We start from the raw sequence: 19,130 nt of genomic DNA on the forward strand, positions 1-19,130 counted from the left end.
GTGGGTATTAACTGGTTCTGGAGTGTCAACAACATCTAGAAGGTGAAGGATATTGCCTTATAATACAGCAGGGTGTACAAATATTATTGTTATGGTCTAGTTAGCAGGTATAGAGTCACTGGTCTGTGAATGATGTACATGTTCATGTAGGAAAGTACATGCATTGGCCTATTACCAGTCCCTTTGATTGATTGGTATTCCACAGCTATAAAATCATTATCCTAGGATTGTATTGATACAAGAGTAAGACTTGTCCGAAGCATCACCCCACCCACATACTTGGGTAACACATGAATGTATCCAACTCCAATTGCAAGTCATAATTTACTATGGTTGTCTGAAATTTCCAAATGCACATAAGCATTTTTCTTTAGTGAATTGGTTTTGTTGAGACTGTCACTAAATTCCTTGAAAATCATCTGTTTTTCTTTTTGTTGCAATGCAATTCTGTTTCCATATCTTTTGAACAAGGTAACACAGGTGCTTTAATCTCACTCACCAATACTAGGTAATTGCCTAATAGATCTATATCAGACTGATGTCAGTAATGACTTGTCATTTGTATTAAAAGGATCACATAATTAGTTAAGAAAAAACGTTTTAATTGATCTAATTTAGATCATTGATGCGTACGACTGTTGTAAAGCATCTTTATCTTCAGACCAGTTTCCTGACTCAAACGTTTTGTCTCAGGTGTTGAACGTTTGAATGCATCCGATGTTTCTATTAGTGTTTGCCTGCTAATGAATACCTCTTGAATTACATACCGTTAAGCATCAGCATCTAGTACGTCAAAGATTTCTTCAAAATAAAACTGTTAAATCAAACACCTATGCCATATTCAGTATTGTGTCAGCGGTCAATTTTGTTTTATGTCAGCTATTCGCTAATCATTTTGGAGAAACTGGTGGAATAATATAGTAAGGCACAACATTAAATGGAATATCTTGTATATGAGACACCGCTTCGTTGATAATTAATCTATCTAAAGGTGTGCCAGTTTTGAAATACAATACAAATTAGCACACTTTAATACAAGATTTAAATTGGTTGCAAACACAGGCAGATATCCTCTTGGCCCAATAAAAGTGTTTCACTATTTAGTGAAGAACTAGCACCTGCTGTCAGTCTTGAAGTGGAGCCCAGAGTGGCCAAATGGTCTAAAGCGCTCTGTTACATTTCATTGCCCACTCACCTCTGCCTGCATGGGTTCAAGTCTCGGATTCAGCCAATGTCGGTATGTGAGATAGCTTGCCAGTAGCTTCTTGTGGGTTGGTGGTTCTTTCCTGGGTTTTTCCTCCACCATTAATACTGTCCGCCATGTATAGCCTATCATGTGCTGAAATATGGCGTTAAACACTAAAACAACAACAACTGAAGGCTTGAAGTATGACTCATTTATGTTTTTATTGTACACATTTGAACCCAGGTATAAATGCCCATCTGACACTTGAATCATCAAGAGACTTCTTTCCCAAAATTTGTGTAGTGGATAGCACATTCTAAACTGAAATTTGCGTCCTAGGGGTGCCGGTTGGTGTGCCAGGCCCATACATTCGACCAAGCACAAAATGCAGCCTTGGTTATTACTGGCAAAGCTGCACCAATTATCATGTCCTAGAAGAGAAGCAAATATGACCAAATTCAAAATAATTTTTTATTGTGGAAATTTGAATAGAGATGTATTCAGCGAGATCCCATGTCTCTTGTTAAAAGGCATTGTGATTTTATACCAAGTACTTAACTAATTCTCGACCAACAAGAAAAGAGATTATAACTTGGTTTAGACTTTTCACAAACCCTCGTAACATTACATAAGTAGAAGTTTTGCCAATTTTTTCTATGCAGAAATGACAAATGAAAATAATTACCTTAAGAGAGCTCCTACATTTAGCAATTAGGGGAATGACCATATACGTGTTGACTGGATATCCTCAGCCTCACATTAAAATCTTTCCTACAAAAGATCTGTCTCGTATTAAAATTTCTTCTACAAAAGATCTCTGTCTTAAAGGCTTTTGTATGAATTATCTTTTTCTCATTTTAAAAGCTTTTCTATAAAATCACAAGGTCCACTTCTGTATTTTTAAATTCAATTTTTTAAAATTTTATAATCATGAAAAAGATAATTTGGAACTAAATTTTGTTTATAATATACAAAAATAAATATACTTTAATATGCTGTAAAGAGATGAGCAAAAACTTGAGTGTTGAAGGATGTAGTTGTCAACAAGATGTATATATAAAATTAGGACTCATTATATGACAGAATTCCCAGTTCACTTGACAGCAACCCTAACATTGTATTGTGGGAATCATCTCAGCTGGAGGTTCTTAATACAGTTGACCTTTGAAGCAGGTCTGTGTAAAATGTTTTTAAAAGACCATGAAAGCATCTTATGTTACATAAACTAGTATAACAAAAGCCCCGTGTGTTTGTGAGTGCATATATTATAACTAGTATGAGTGGCAAAAAAATGCAATCTGAATATAAAGAGTGATATATACAGACACGTGTATGAAAAATACTTTTCTTTTACTGACCTGGATCTGCTGTTAGTTCAGAATCTTGTCACAAATTGACTAAATTCATGTGGAATATTAAGATAATACATACATAAAATGATTAATACATAAAATGATTAATTGTTTATACATAACATTCACTTTAATTAGTCTACATCACGTTTAAATTTCGCTCAAAGATCATAAATGCACATATTCTTAGTGCTATTACATTACTAGAATTTCTCTTTCAAAATTTGTAAAGCGCTTTTGATTTGCCCTTTCCTGATGCAATATGTTCTTCAGTTGTACAAATTCCCTCTAATATTTTTGTCAAATAACATCCATTAGTCGTATCGATAAGGCCCATTTCAGTTGATCCTTTTTGGCACCATGTATTTTTCACTAAAAAGGGTATATCAAACTATAATAAATTTGTGGCGCATAGTTTAACCAGTCTGTTTTCTTCGTGTCATGTACACTTAATATAAAAAGAAAATATCCCTCCCCCCACCCCACCCCAAAAAACCATGGACACGTTTTTTGGGGGAGGGTGGGTGGGATGGTTTTACATAAACTAAATAGATACCCCATTGCTAATTGTTTTACTTGGTAGTTATTAGCGGGTGGGTACCCATTGGCACCTTTATTTATACTGTATATACTCGCGTATAAGCCCGTATGCGTATAAGCTGACCCCCATACTGAACAGGTATAAACACTACAAAGTGCATGACCAATGTAAAAGGTTGACTTACATATCTGAGGCATCTCAAAATGCACAAGGTAAGTTCTAAATGCATTTATTTAGGCAAACTTGTATTTAAAAAAATTAATTTATACTTGAGGTTGGTGTGCATGATTTTTAAAAAAAAGAAATGGTATAAACTTGTTTGAAGTTATTTATTTAACTTTCTCTTTTCTTATAAAGTTTTGGAAATTATGCTACCTTACACCATACCTGTCAACTTTCATGCCGGGATTAAAAACCTTTAGATTTTTTGGGGTCGCACCACGCCTACCTTCCAATTTCATATCTTTTGATTTTTGCAGAGAACTTATAATTATTACATTATGTCTTTGATTTTCATTTCTTCGAAACAAGAAAAGCCATACATGTTCTGTTGTATCACCTGTGAGTTATTTCTGTGATGAAATAATTATTTTGCTATAAAGAATTCGCTTCTTCACGTAAATTAATCTTTTTGTTTTACCTCTAAAAAATAAAAAAAATAAACCAGAACAAAAAAATAAACCACAACAATAAAATTCCCTCATGTCACAACCCAGTTTCAGGGTTTTAATGATGCTCTCACAAAACGAAAGACAAATTTGCCATAACATCAAGCTTTCCTTTGTGTGGAAATTTATGTTTGTTCAGCTATGAGAATTTCAGCCTTTATTATTACCACTCTTCATGAACATGTCAATTATGATGGTTATGTGCCTTGTACAATTAAACCTGCATACCTTTTTAAAAATATTACGTCAGTTTGTATCATCACTTATATCATTGAAATTGAGTAAGTCGTGAGCACGTGATTCACCATAAATGAAACGTGTATTAAGGAATAGCTGAAATGTTATCTGGAAAATGTGATTTGGTCAAAATGGTGAAGAAAGCAAAATCAGCATCTCTATTTGGGAATAAGTGATGATGTGTAAACTTTGCACTGCGTAATTACTGTATATTATTGTTCAGCATGATCTCCCTGGAAAAATCAGCCAGCCCGATAATTATTATGTCTGTCATCGGGTCACCAAAGGTTACTTTTTACATGCCTGTGTCTCAGACCATGGAAAAAATTATTGTTTTGTGTCACAAAATTAAAACATTAACAGTAGTCAACAAAAAGTCCTAAAACTGTCAAGTTTACACATTGGCCCACGGATAAGCCGCCATCCCCCCTACTTCTTCCAGTCCTTTAATTTTTTCCTTAAATTACTCAGCTTATACATGAGCATATACGGTATATATATATATATATATATATATATATATATATATATATATATATATATATATAAACACACGAACAGTGTTAGACATATTCACAAATAAAAATGTCAACACACTCCAGATACGCCTCATTTATTTCATGCCCAACATCTGTAATGTTTTCTCAAAGCCTCGGGCAGAAAAAAATCCTTGATTAAAAAGATATAAAACAAAACTAAAAACAAAAGAACATGAATATGAACAAAAAATAACTCCAGGTTCTTGCAAACTGTGTGACAAAAGCGAATGACTCATCTTACCTAGTACATGTATTTCTACAGTGTTACTCTAAACACAGTTATTATTTTACTGTTTGTGTAGAGTGTAAAAGGGTGTCATTGACTTCATTCAAACAGCCTGCTGAGATGGATAATTCTACTGGGTGAAATTTTTAATTTGGGCATTAACATAATTTAAGTTATACTAGTGGAACAAGACAGATTTCATTATTTGAATAGATGGCCATACCAACTGCTGGCAAGATTGTATAGTTGCCATACAAACTGTTGGCAAGATTATACGCAACAATAATTTTACCATGTTTGCTTTCAGACCAATATACAAATTAAGTTCTGTGGTAGCAAGTTTCAAATGTAAAATTAGCTAGGAATATAAGTATGCATACGGTATTATACATGTAACCGTCCAAGACACTCGCTGTTCCCTCATTTAACATGTCCGGGTAACTCAACAGCTCTTATTACAGAGGCTGGTGCAGATCTAACATTTTTGTTTCGGAAAGACACACAGGTACACATTTGAGCAGCATTCAAAAAGTATAGTCTAAATTTGTAAATGAATGCTTGATATTGTTTGTTTTATAAGTGATAACTGCAGTTATAGCCAGATATTCTGTTCCACTGGCATATACTGGTTTTCACTAAAAAAATTCATCAAGTACCCCAACAAATGTTGTTCATATTCATGTACCTGCAAAAGTTAACTGCCTCAACATCAAAGTCTTTTCATGCAACTGTAGTCCCATCTAAACACCAACCACTGGCAGTGATTGATAAATCACAGTACCAGATGTACTGATATTTGCTTTTGGGTCAAAGTTTTACAGCCTAGGTAATGGTGTCATGTGTGTTCCCTAGTAAACTGGTAGGGAAATGTCCCAATGTTTCAGAAATATTATCACACTTGACAGCACATATGGATGATTTTCCACAAATTAAAGTCATATTGCTTTAGTAGGGGCCCTCAGTACATATTGCCTGACCTCGTGACTTTCAAACTCATTACAGTTTGAAAACATCTCTGACCTATTGCCTGACCTCACAGCTATTGAGACTGATCTGGTGGCCTTAGTGGTTAGAGGGTCTGCTTGGATGTGGAAGGTCACATTAAGAGGTTAGTGTTAGGACTGATCCATTTGGTTTCAGGATAATGTGACTGTGTGGGACAGCATGCTACATGTCTGCAGCATGATACCTCCATGCTGGACTTAACTAAAAACTGCCACACTGCAGGCGTGGTCTTGATGTTTTAAAGATAGTTAAAAATCAAAAACACGTGTACTCAAACATGGCTTTTGAACCCACTGCATTGTACTCAAAACAACTCTGTACTTAAGCCTGACCTCACAGCTGTTGAAACTATTCGAGTTCTTGATACATCTCTGTACATATATTTCCTGACTGCACAGCTTACTGGCGCTTGTACTTTTTACCTCTGTGAAATGTCACACGCAGTGATATCAGCTTCTAAAAATAGCCAATCGGACACTGCAAACCGGTGTTGTTTGTATTATTTTTCTTACTGAAAACCATGTATCAGGCATTCAGTTTGTTAATCTGAATATGGATGTGCATTCCAATATTTAGTTACAGTGGTGCTTAACACATTAACCCCTAGCGATGACTTTACGGGGCAGGAGGTAGTAGCCTACTGCTGAGCTCTGTAATGTCATGGTCATGCATGATACACTAAAGTGGGTAGTATTATAGAAAGGTAGACATATGTAGCTCTGCAATGATGCCAAATAATCTTGAATATCTAGTTGCACAACAAAATACAGACAGATAAACCTCATTTTTTGGACCCTACTTTTTTACGCAAAATTCGCCCGTAGTCGGAATACCATTTTATGTCATTATTTTAGACATTTTGGTCTCAGATCTAAGGCAAACCGGTATGAACTGCAAACAGACAGATGAGCCTTTGCAAAAAGTAGGATAAGATGGGCATTTGGAACAAAGAGTGGTCTCCATACAAAACTAAAGTCGTCGCTAGGGGTTAATGTGCTAATAGCAGTCGGACCACACAGCTATTAAAACTCACATAGTTTTCTAAAACCTGTACAATTTGCATGAACTTAGATTCACTTATATTGGGCCGTTGAATTTATTTAATGTGATGGCTCTTTAGTGTTCGAGTGAAGGTAATTTTACAGTTGAATAATTTCTGGAAGTCAGACCAGGTAAAGATACTGACTTAGTGTACAAGACCAAAGGTTTACGAATTGAAAAGAAATTGTGTGGTGAAGTAAAGTACATGTGGAATTTTAGTATAAAGATTATCATTTTACTCATTGGAAATTGTTGATATATCTTGTCAGACTTTACTAACATATGCCAATCCAAAATGTAACCATTTTAGCCACCCCCTCCCCAATGTTTCCAATTGGCCGACCATCCCAGTGTCTCCTTGCCGACCATAGCACATTCCTGCCCCCCTCCCCCCCCCCCCCCCCCCCCGCATGGTACAAAAAAGAAATCACATTAAATCTATGTTAGGAAAAAATTATATACCTGCCTTCCCTAATTTTAAAACTATTATAATATATACTGTAAAGGTGGGGGGGGGGGGCTTGTTTGAGACTTGGAACATTAATGTGTTCTTTGTTTCTACTCACTGTTTTGAAACAACGAAAAAGTCCTACTGTTGTATAGCTCTTTTAGCAAAAATGAATCTTGTGCTTTAAACAATTAGAAGCAGAGTAACTTCCCTTGAAACAGGAAGATGAAGTAACTGTTATTTTTACCATACATATGTATATATAATTATTTATGTTTGTCAGTTATGGTAGTGTAGCTTTACAAATGTCTGATTACCTACGTGGGTTCATCTAGGGCTTCCATATTTTATGTAAACAATAGGTTTATCCTGGTAAAGAGGCAAAGAGTTGTTGTGCTGGTTATACTAATAAGGAAATGTATTCAGTGTTTAAATATGTCATATAGTCTTGCAGATGTCATAGGTATCGCTATGCTTGTTCAGTGCCAAAGGATGTTTGTTTGAAAATCAGGTTTGTAATGAAACGGGAATAAATCTTGTTTACTGTACATACCTTTCCAAGGGTAACAACACTGACTAGTTTATATTGGACAATAAACATTAGGTCTGTGTTGAGGTACAAGGTCACATTCCTTAAATACGTCAGCGCATGGTACAGTACCTTTTTTGGGATGGTTGTGCTTTACCTGCCTTCAAAATACCTTCAAAATACATTCAGTCAAGTAATCACTCACCTGTAATCAGAGCCTTTACATTACCTTAGCAGGACATACCTGGTAGGTAGGTCAGACTACACTATTGCTTGGACGTAAGCCAGTAAGCTTGTGGTTATGAGTTATCTCTGAGCCACTGGCTGTCAACACAATCTACCAGCCACTGTGGCTGTCATCATTATCTACTAGGCCACTGGCTGTCAACACCATCTACTAAGCCAATGTGGCTGTCAACAGGACCTACCAGCCAATGTGGCTGTCAGCACTATCTACCAGCCACTGTGGCTGTCAATATTATGTACCAGGCCACTGTGGATGTCTATGCTATCTACCAAGCCATTGTGGCTGTCAACATTGTCTACCAAGCCACTGTGGTTATCAACACTATCTGCCAAGCCCTTGGTTGTCAACACTATCTACCAAGCCACTGTGGCTGTCAACACTATCTACCAAGCCAATGTGGCTGTCAACATGATCTACCAGCCACTGTGGCTGTCATTATTATGTACCAGGCCACTGTGGCTGCCAACATTATCTACTAGGCCACTGGCTGTCAACACTATCTACCAAGCCAGTGTGGCAGTCAACACTATCTACCAGCCACTGTGGCTGTCATTATTATGTACCAGGCCACTGTGGCTGTCTACACTATCTACCAAGCCACTGTGGCTGTCAACACTATCTACCAAGCCACTGTGGCTGTCAACACTGTCTACTGAGTCATTGTGGCTATCAACATTATGTACCAAGCCATGGTTGCTGTCTATGCTATCTACTGATCCACTGTGGCTCTGTACACTATCTACAGAGCCACTATGGCTGTCATCCTTGTATCTGTGGTGTCTGGCTTCCTTTGTGTATATATTGAGTCTCTACTTGCACTATATCTACTGAGCCACCATGCCAATGATGTTTTTACGGAGAATCCAATTATGATTAAAAAAACTTGTTTCAGTGTAACTGGTCCTAACGATTATTATTAGGTAAATTTTTTTAAAAGTGCTGGTGATCTTGCTGCATTGTTTAGACCTTTTGAAATTAATGCCTGGCTCAGCATAAAGTGCAATTGTTTGGATCTAGTTGATAGACTGCAGGGATTGTCCTGGGCTTCGCCAGTGTCACAAATTGCGATTTTTTTTTCCTTATTGGCAACAAAAATATCCCTTCTGGCGATTTTTTTGGCGACATACTTTTTGGTTATTTAATTTGTACATACAATCATGGATTTGGACTGGATAAATTAAAAGGGAGAATGAAAGGAAGCCACAAACTTGACTAAGCAATGCTTTGGAATCAATCTGTAACACAATCCTTTGTTCGTATTGACAACCCCATCTTTACCATGCATTGTTACATCATAATCTGCTTATGCTAACATCTGGGCTGAGTACTGTATGCTGTGATACAGTCAATCATGCTACCGAACTATACCTACAACTGACCCACTTCTGAAGACGCGAATAGAACAGATACAATTAATTGAATGGCTAATCCTTCTGTTGGTTTTTTTTTGTTGTTGTTGACATATACCAATACAGTAATTTTGCTGAACCTTCATAGAAAACTTATAACCTTTGAAGTACCGACTACTGCGTATAAATACAAAGCAAATGGAAAAAATCTCAATCACAATTATATGTCACCAGTGCAGCATTTTGCTCATTGATCTTTTCCTTTTGCCATCAATCTGTGTTACAGCTGCAGAGACTTAAACTCCGCAACAAGAAATAGCAAAAAAAAAAAAACAGTTTTGCTTAATTAATAATAATTATTTATTTCTCAAAATACAGGAGTGAAAGAATCCCTAAATTGGGTGTGAATTTATTTTTATATATACAGTCCAATATTGCCAGGTGTTGACTCATGTAAGTTTCATTCGTGGGAATGGGGATCCTGTTTTGCTTGTCGAGAAAATTTATACAGCATTCAGTGATCATTCTTGGGATTTAGGAAGCAATTCACTACAAGCTTTGTGAAGCTAGCCATAAAGGGGGGGGGGGGGCTGCTGAGAGACTACTGATGTCACCTGTCAGCACTGTAGACTGTGAACTGGATTTAGTAAGATGAACCTCATAAAAACTGACATCAGAAATAAACTCTGCATCTCATCTCTCGAGAATTTAATGAGAATCAGCATGTACAGATGTGAAAAATTAGACTTTAAAACTGTATTCAACAAGTGGGCAGCCCTAAAATCGCGACGGATCTTCATGCAACACTTTGTAACCTTTTGTTAATGCTTGTTGTAATTAGAGTATTAGCTAACTCATCTTTTGTAATTTTCATTGCCTGTTACATTAACAGACTAAATTAACACTTGAAAAAATGTACACTACTTGTTCTGGCGACACTTTTTGAAAATTGGCGACAAAATATTGAGGTTGGCAATTTTTTTGGCGACAGTTTTTTAAAAGCCAGGACTATCCCTGTTAAGACTCATTTTATTATACAAAAACATATTATTGATATGCTATTGTTGTAGGTACAGTGTTGTGGTTTAAACATTACTTGAAATCAATTGAAAACTCGTGTCTCAGTTTATACAGATCTTACAAACAATGTATGATTCATGTCTAATGAAAATGAAAGTGAAACCTCTACTGTGTGCTTAGGCAAAATTTATTGTGAATGAAAACCATTAAGAACCTACTGTAAGATGTAAGCAAATCTTAAAAGTACTTTATCTACCTATCATAACTTTGCAAGAGTAATGAGTAATACATTTGACTGATGGGAGGAGTGGGTGGGAGTGGAGATAGTTTTCCTCTTTTACCATGTAATGATAGATTTTTTTATCCACCCAGTATAATGGATACAATTAGTTTTGTGTCTCTACAGTCAGAGACCAGGATATGTTATAGAATGGCATGTTGCCTGTCCATTATCACATGCTTGTTATTGCTACTCCACCTACTGTGAGGGATTGCCACAAAAAAGTCTGAGACACAACTTCATCCCAAAATATAGTTGGTCCCATATGAGAGGTGCTGCTCTGACATCCAGTACAATTACCAAAGTGGCCATCTTTAAAATCTTGTGGTATCTTATCCTGAATGGATAATCATATCACTGTGGTTATTTTAGAAAGACTACTAATGACACCTGGTTAGTCACAATTGAAAATGGATTGGATCTGACCTACATGACCACCATAATGGCCACCTTGATAATATTGTTATTACTACTCATATGTGGGTGGACATGTCAGCATTGAGATTTTATTGAAAGGCTTGTGATCTCTCATTGGTCCTAAATTAAGATGATTCTTATCTGATATCCAATCATTTAACACAAATAACATGTGGCTACTCTTATCTAGTTTCTCCTAAATGAAGATGAAACAAATATACTGTCTATGGTGGTCATCTTGAAAATGTCATATACACTCTTTCTAAATATAACTGCTCTGGTGGCCTAGAGGTTAGAGCATCTGCCTCAGATGCAGAAAGTCGTGGGTTCAATCCCCAGCTGAGTCATACCGAAGACGTAAAAAAATGGTACTAACAGCTGCCTCGCTAGGCGCTCAGAATTAAGAGGTTAGTGTTAGGACTGGTTGGCCTGGTGTCAGGATAATGTGACTAGGTGGGACATCATGCTATGTGTCTGCAGCATGATGCCCCGGTGCTAGACATCATTATAAACTGCCATACTGCAGACATCGTAGCGATATGCCTGAATTTATTTTAATGCCAGCAGAATTCTTATATCTAGTGCATCCTAAACAAAAAAGATGCCACTCATTCATCCAATATACCTGCCGTGACAAATGTCTTCAAGATGCTGTTGCCATTACTCTCCCATAGCCTATGGTCCTGCTGAAATTAGGTTTTCACGAAAACAGTTTTAACACTATTTGTATGATCCCGAATAAACAGTACATTCAATTGGACACAATATATAGCTTCCACAGAGCTGGATTTTGATAAATTTGCTGTCACTAATGAGTATCAGAGATACTTTCAACAGCAGCTAAAAAGGAAGATGGCATCTTGTCTTCAATCCCTGGAAATTCATTTTTGGCCAGTAGAGTGTCAGTGCCATAGTGGGGCTCATATTTCTACAATATTTTCTTTTCAAATTGTTTAGGTCTGGAAATGTTTTGGGCAATCCATCCCTTCCCCAGTATGAATTGACTAGCTATATGTATGTATCATCATTGTATATATTTCATTTGCAACATAGTTAAAAATATACTCAACTATGTTTTTCTGTTCTGTGTTGTGATTTGAGCCAGGATATTCCTCCAATCCCACAATGAAATGGCCCATGCGTTATGGTTTGAGCTTGTTTATATGTACACTTTTTATTTGTAACATTGAAACATATACATGCAAATGCATTTCAACATTGAAAGTTATAGATGTACACAAATTTCAACATTTAAATGTATACATGTACGTGGATTTCAACATTGAATTATTATATACCAGTACACACATTACAAATCATTTATGTAGCATTCTTTGTTTTTATTTGAATTATGAATCTCCTTGTGACACTTTAATATTGGCAGTTTCCGAAACACATCATATCTATTTTGGTTTGGCTTGATTTTATTTATTGCCTTGTGCTGAATGCATTGATCATATGATAGTAGTTTGTATGGTCTGAGAGGTGGATAAAGTGAGGCCTGTCTGTGTAGCAGCTTGGATGGTAGAATCTAAGAAGTCAAGCCTTTCTGAGAAATATCACATAACAGCTTAGATTCCTGGCACTAAATTTAGCCAGCTGTCATGGAATTCCTTTAAATTTTCCCACTCCAGGAAGCCAGCTGGAATTTAGTCTATTGATTTTGTTACTCAGTGAGAGCAGCCTGTTCAGCCTCATTGTATCATGGTTTTGTGTTCCTGTGTATGACCTGAATTTGGATAGTGCCTGTGTTTTGTAAGGTCTGTGTACTGAGAGCAGATATTGATCCAATTATTATGACTACTGACTCAACGTTTGTCGATTTTGTAGACATAATAAAAAGTTGTGTTCGTTATTTCACATGTTTTTTGCGGTGGTAAATTTGATACTTTTCTGTGTTGGAGATTATAGCTCAGGATCAGATTTGTAAAAGGCCTTCTTGGAGACAAACTGACACGTGAGTAATGTTCATTGTTTAAGTGTTCCCTGTTGTGTGAGTGGATATTAGTGAATGAGTCTATAATTTACACATAGTCCAATATATAGTGTAGCATTGTGTAATAATAATAATAATATGAATTCAGTAGCTATATAAGATACAGCATTGCTATATCTATGAATGAAGAATGCATGTACATGTACATTGGTTTCTCCCATATATATATATATATATATATATATATATATATATATATATATATATATATATAATGTATTATGGTTATGCATTCATTTCTTTACCCAGTATTCATAGGCACTGACAATGATTTCATGGTGATCAAGGTAGAGAAGACTGAGGGACATGTTTGGCATTTTATATAGAGTTTTACTGTATACTTAAGTGTGACATATCAAGACTTGTTGCCAAAATAATTCAGATTTTTTTCATTCCTACATTTTCACGTGAACATATAAGATTTTCCGTGCAATGGATTTACTAACTGTATCATCAAGTTATGTGCCTAGGAAAAACAAATACTTTGTGAGCTAGAACAATTAAATAGAAACTTTCACATTTCAGACTTGATGAGGAAATTAATCTTTGATAAAGACATTTGATCAGACGTTTCATATCTGTCTGAAGTTATTTCTCCTTGCTTCCTTGATGACATAACCCTCTGTGATGCATTGCTGAATTGGACTTGCATTGTTTTCTGATAGGATCAAATTATCTACAGAATGACATAAATGTAATTTACTGCGCCATACTAGGTCAGCCAAATTCTGCTTTTGTAAGTCTAATATATATGGGCAGGTTATGCCAGTAAATTTACTAAGGGGGTCGGTGGGTGGGGAAAGGAAGTTTTGCTAAAGAGCGAGTTAAATCTTGTAAACATTCTAGAGCACGTTTTTTTATGTAATGAACAGAAAATTTTCTTTTTCTATGTTAATACCAGGTATATTTCTTCTTATGGCACCATGAACTATATATTTTAACTCCTTGATTTTGCCACTTGTTAACTTATCAAGTTTATGGTACCAAATGATGACATATATCCTGTATTAACATAGAAATTATCCCTTCATTATTTTCTTTAGTAAAGTCTTTACTCATTGTAGCAAACAAGTTTGGATCCATGCAAATATTTTGTTACACTGAAGCTGTAAAGGAAATCTACCACATTGCAGATACAATTCAGTGGCCCAATTTCAAATTCAGTGTATCTGGAAATTTGTACTGTCAGGGTTAATACTAGCCCATTGTTTATTGTGATACATCTTTCTCTAACTAAAGTCAGCTTGTTATAATGTGATTCCTGATGTAATTTCAGTACTACTATGGACCTTGTGACACAAGTGTACCAATGTATACAAAATAAGGGTTGAAAGAGAACAAGGTGAAAATTAGTCTTGTATATTCATGCCTTTTCAAAACCCACATTTAAAAACTTTTGGTAGTACACACTAGATGGTGGTTCTGTACATTGTGTTATTACAGTCTATTGTGGTACTCAGTAATTGGTTTGTTGCATATTGCAGTTGGTGCTAGTCGGACCCCAACCAACATGTTATAATAAGGCATAGCTGTATTCGGGTTGGTGAAAGGATATATTCTGATATCAAGGTTGTTAATTGGGTTTATTGTAATATAAGGGTGGTAATGGATATATTGCATTATTAAGTTTGATAAAAGGATATATTGTAAGATAGGGGTGGTAATGCATATATTGCATTTTTAGGGTTGGTAAAAGGGCATATTATAATATAGGGGTGTTAATTGGTATTTTGCATTATTAGGGTTGGTAAAATGATATAGTGTAATTTAGTGGTGGTAATGGGTATATTGCATTATTAGGGTTGGTAAAAGTATTCTGTGTATTGCGTTTGCAAATATAGTAATAAGGTCCATAATAAGGTCCATTTTAATATCATGGTATTATTGTAACATCAGGTTGGTAAAAGTATATACTGTAGTATCGAGGTTGATAATATTGTAATATCAGGTTGGTAATATTTTGATATCAGGATGGTAATATTTTGATATCATCATGGTGATATTGTAATATCAGCGTTGGTAAAAGGGTATATATAACATGAATAGGAATGTAAAGGGAAAAGAACAGCAGGAATGGTGAGTGCAGACAGGGATATGGATGATTCATTGAATGCAGGCACTAATGGTACGGATCATGTAGGAAAATGATTCCAAAAGGGGAAGGGGTGGTGGAGATGGTATATTTTATAAACTGCCACAATTGGTAACAGATCAGATGTCAGAGTAACCCAAATTTAACCACATCTCTGTCCAGGATGATAAGGAAATATTGTTCCTTTATCTCATTTTGAAAACAAATGCATTATTCTGCATTCCAGAGTAATCTTAAGATGACCTTGGAGAGACAAACCTTCATGGGTCTGGCTTTTCTTATCAATGTCATGGAATGTTGAATGCTTTGCCTCCAGTCAGGTGTACCATGATATCAGAAGGATAACATATAAGTTGCCCTCTCACACATCTGTCTGTCTAGGGCTGATTACACAGAGGTACTGAAATAGCAATTATGCCCCCTCTCACACCTCTTTGTCTGTCCAGGACTGATTACAGAGGAAGCACTGAAATAGTAATGGTGAATTGGAGCTGATAAGGCTGTAGAAGTTTGAACAGTCTTGGTGATTTCATCTCAAGCCAGTGTGATACTGGAGGCAAATATTTTAATAATTGCAATTTTAAAAGGCCAGCTTCCTCACAAGGTTTACTGCTATAATTCACCATTAGTTTGTTATTATCAGAGGGAAACTCCGTATTGTGGCGGACCCTATCCCCCATGTCTGAAAACTGCATTTTCTTGGAATCACAGAAATAGCAGCGTAGGGACTGGGGAATCTTCAATTACATCTCAGATAAAGACTGCCAGAGTCCCAACAAATTCTTAAGATTGAGTGGCACGTCCTCGTATTCACGATAAGTTGTGATATTCTAACAATATGATTTTGTATAATGCGATGCATTTAATGTCGGAGGATTAAAAAGAGGAGGAAATGTAACTATTAAATGTGTATGAACCTTGCTAAACAGATACATGTATTGGGTCCATATATTTAAGCATTATACCACATGATTATCCTATTAAAGTTAATTTGTTTTATGTGCTCAGTTGTTAACGATCCTATTAGTCTAGGTTGTGCAGCACTATAGAGGGTAGAATCAAGTGTCACATGTTCAAGTGGTGTCACACACGTGAAGTGGGGATGCTTGTGACTTCCTTCCACATGTAGTTTTTAAAAGATTAATATAACTTTAAAGTGAGCAAATTACTTATAATAGGTAGTAATTACTCATTGTGGCATTGTATCATTTAGAATGATCTGGAAAATCCCTCAAATATTTTTCACATTGTATTTATGTGTTCATGATTGTTTTATAGAAATTGTACTAGTAGTTGTTTTAAAATCCAAGACCTGCATCATTAGTGGCGAAACCCATTCTGTTTCAGATCACATGAGCCCAGATTTAAAAGTAATCTGCAGGTTGAAAATAATAGACAGTGGTAGCTATTAAGGTGAGTTGCATGTAGCTGCATTGTGATCCATTGCCTTTTAACTCTAAGGTGATGCATTATAGGGTGGAAGTCATATTGACACGGTGCTTGTTCACAGATTTAACACTCTTAATTGTTAGCAAGAGAGTTATTATTGTTGTTGTGGGTTTAAAGCATGTCAGCACATGATAGGCTATAATTGGTAGCCAGTATATTTGGTGGAGGAAGAAACCGGAAATATTCAGGGGAAAACCACATACTCACTGGAAGCTATGGGGAAGCTTTCTCAAATTCGCATGCTGGCTAAGCCTGATATGAAATGTCAACGATCTGTCAAGGCAAGTGCTCTTTGATCACCTAGCTACCTGGTGCTACAGCAATATAGCTACTATTAAGCTAAACCAGACCACTGCTGATAGCTAGACCTATTGAGTTGATACCAGGTAAGGTTGCCACATACCACAGTTGATAATTAGCTTTGTTGAGCAAGAGTGAAGTTGGGCTGCTGTGTCTTTTTTGAACTTGCACACAGTTTATGTCACAGAATTGTAACCGAGTGGGTTTTTGGACGAAATGAACAAGCCAAACACAATGTAAGAAAGATGGAAATTTATGAATGAGTTAATAATGATAAATATATGATGTAAAAATACAATTGAAAATAAACAAAACAAATATTGAATAAAATGAAGTGCAGATCCAAGAACCCTCATGGGCTGCACTTACCCCTTAAACAGTATGTTGTTCAACAAGAACAAAATTATAAAGATTAAAAAAAAATAGTCTATGAAACAACTTAAGATTCAAAATAATCTTATCATGACTAAGATTCACAATAATCTTATCACGACTAAGATTCACAATAATGCTATCACAACAGACAGCATTGTTCTGGAAGCTCCAGATGACTCCATGAAACTTTAGACGGCTTCGTACAGCTTCGGACCGCTCTAGTTATATTCACTATAACATTTCATATACATTCACGGCTACAGACATGGTCAGCTACCATAATAGACAGCTACTATAACAGTCAGAATCATCTTCAAACACAGTCGGAAACAGCTTCCAACACAGTCAGAAACAGCTTTCAACACAGTCACAGCTGCCAACACAGACACACAGACGCAGACGCAGCTACAGATTCACATACGCAGCTATAATAAAACCAAATGGGACATAATAGTTACTTTTAAAAATCTGCGTTGTAATAAACATTATTATGCGATAACACAGTACAAACTGAATAAGCTTCGCCTATCAAATAAATAGAATGTAAATTTAACACTTACCCTATGGCTGGAGAATAAAGAAGAGTGTATACTCCTTGACGTGATCCAAAAAATGACCAATGTGGTTTTTCATGATTCGTCTTACTTAAATCCATAGGAGAGTGAGTACAAGTCGGGGTAGAATACCCGTGCACCTCATGTTAGTTATGATACTCGACACAAGTAATCTGTGGCTAGGTACATGATATACAGTCGTTTACCTGGAAAAACACATTCACCCTATATAACGTTGTACGCAGGTACAACGAGAAATAGTCCAATTGTTTTAAGACAAAACCAAGTTATTTCTTTGCCTTATTCTGTGACAGTTTACTGTAACTGAATCTTATTGTAACTGAATCAGCTGCAGCGTAATATAAACAATTAAAGACCCGACCTTTCTCTCTGTATGCAAGTTACTGAACAGCTGACTGCTAATACAATTTGTATGTACTCATTTTACCACTTATTTATAATATGATTTATGATGTAAGTTACATCTGTGTTTCATATGTCTGTCAATTCAGGCAAAACATTGTTCATCATGCAGTTGTTTGATAGATAATACTACCAGATGTACTGAGTGGACATGTACATGCTTTTGTGAAATCTACAAAGACTGAGAAACTGTATGATGACTTAAAGATGAGACTTGAAAATATTTCTTTAAAAATAAAATGTCCCCAAGTTATCATAGGCTGTGTTAGTCATTGATTCTCTAAGAAAATAATGTAGTTTTAGTAAAATGTTAATTTGTGCTGGTGGTAAAGAACCTTGACACCAGGTGTTGTAGGAACTCATTTTAACTGTCTCACCTTGTTTGCATACATTTAAATTTTGTTTGAAATTAGTGTATTTTAGTGATTAAAAAATCTGCAAAAAATACCCATTGGACATCGAGATAAAAAAAATAGATTTATTCATTTTTTATTCTTGGTTTCACTTGAATATGATTACATTCATCTATTATCAGCGATACTTGAAAAATCAAATGATTTGTTATCAAATTTATCAGGCCCGTACTCATCATCTTTAGACTCCATCTTGTTTGGCATGACATCCGCTTGTGTGTCACTGTCCATGGTAATCACCTGGTCTTCGATAATATTTGTTAAAAGAGCACTTTTATCTGTTCATTTTATTATTGCTTCATATCTGAATATTTCAGGTTGTTATTTATTTGTGTCTTAGGTGCGAAGATGCATTTGTATATAATTCTACCAACTGGTATTTGACTACTACTCTAGATTTTGATTGATTAGGCACACAGATAAGGATTGAACACATGGTTCTC

The 19,130-nt window shown here is 35.8% G+C and overlaps 1 protein-coding gene across 6 annotated transcripts in view; it reads left to right on the forward strand.

Moving 5' to 3' along the window:
* The window catches only part of LOC149788790 (uncharacterized), a 90,994-nt gene that overhangs the window by 3,367 nt on the left and 68,497 nt on the right, over positions 1-19,130 (forward strand). Inside the window, exon 2 of one of the 6 annotated variants that reach the window (XM_089974898.1) lies at positions 5,752-5,857. The exons of 3 other annotated variants lie outside the window; for them this stretch is intronic. The gene's annotated coding sequence lies outside the window, so the exon portion shown is untranslated. Of the gene's footprint in view, positions 1-5,751; positions 5,858-12,847; positions 13,043-16,519; positions 16,587-19,130 lie in introns of those variants that run through there. 2 more of the 6 variants (XM_089974902.1, XM_089974899.1) reach the window with 2 other exon arrangements.

Source organism: Sinohyriopsis cumingii, chromosome 11, assembly GCF_028554795.1.
Source record: "Sinohyriopsis cumingii isolate HCF-2022 chromosome 11, ASM2855479v2, whole genome shotgun sequence".
Taxonomy (NCBI): Eukaryota; Metazoa; Mollusca; class Bivalvia; order Unionida; family Unionidae; genus Sinohyriopsis; species Sinohyriopsis cumingii.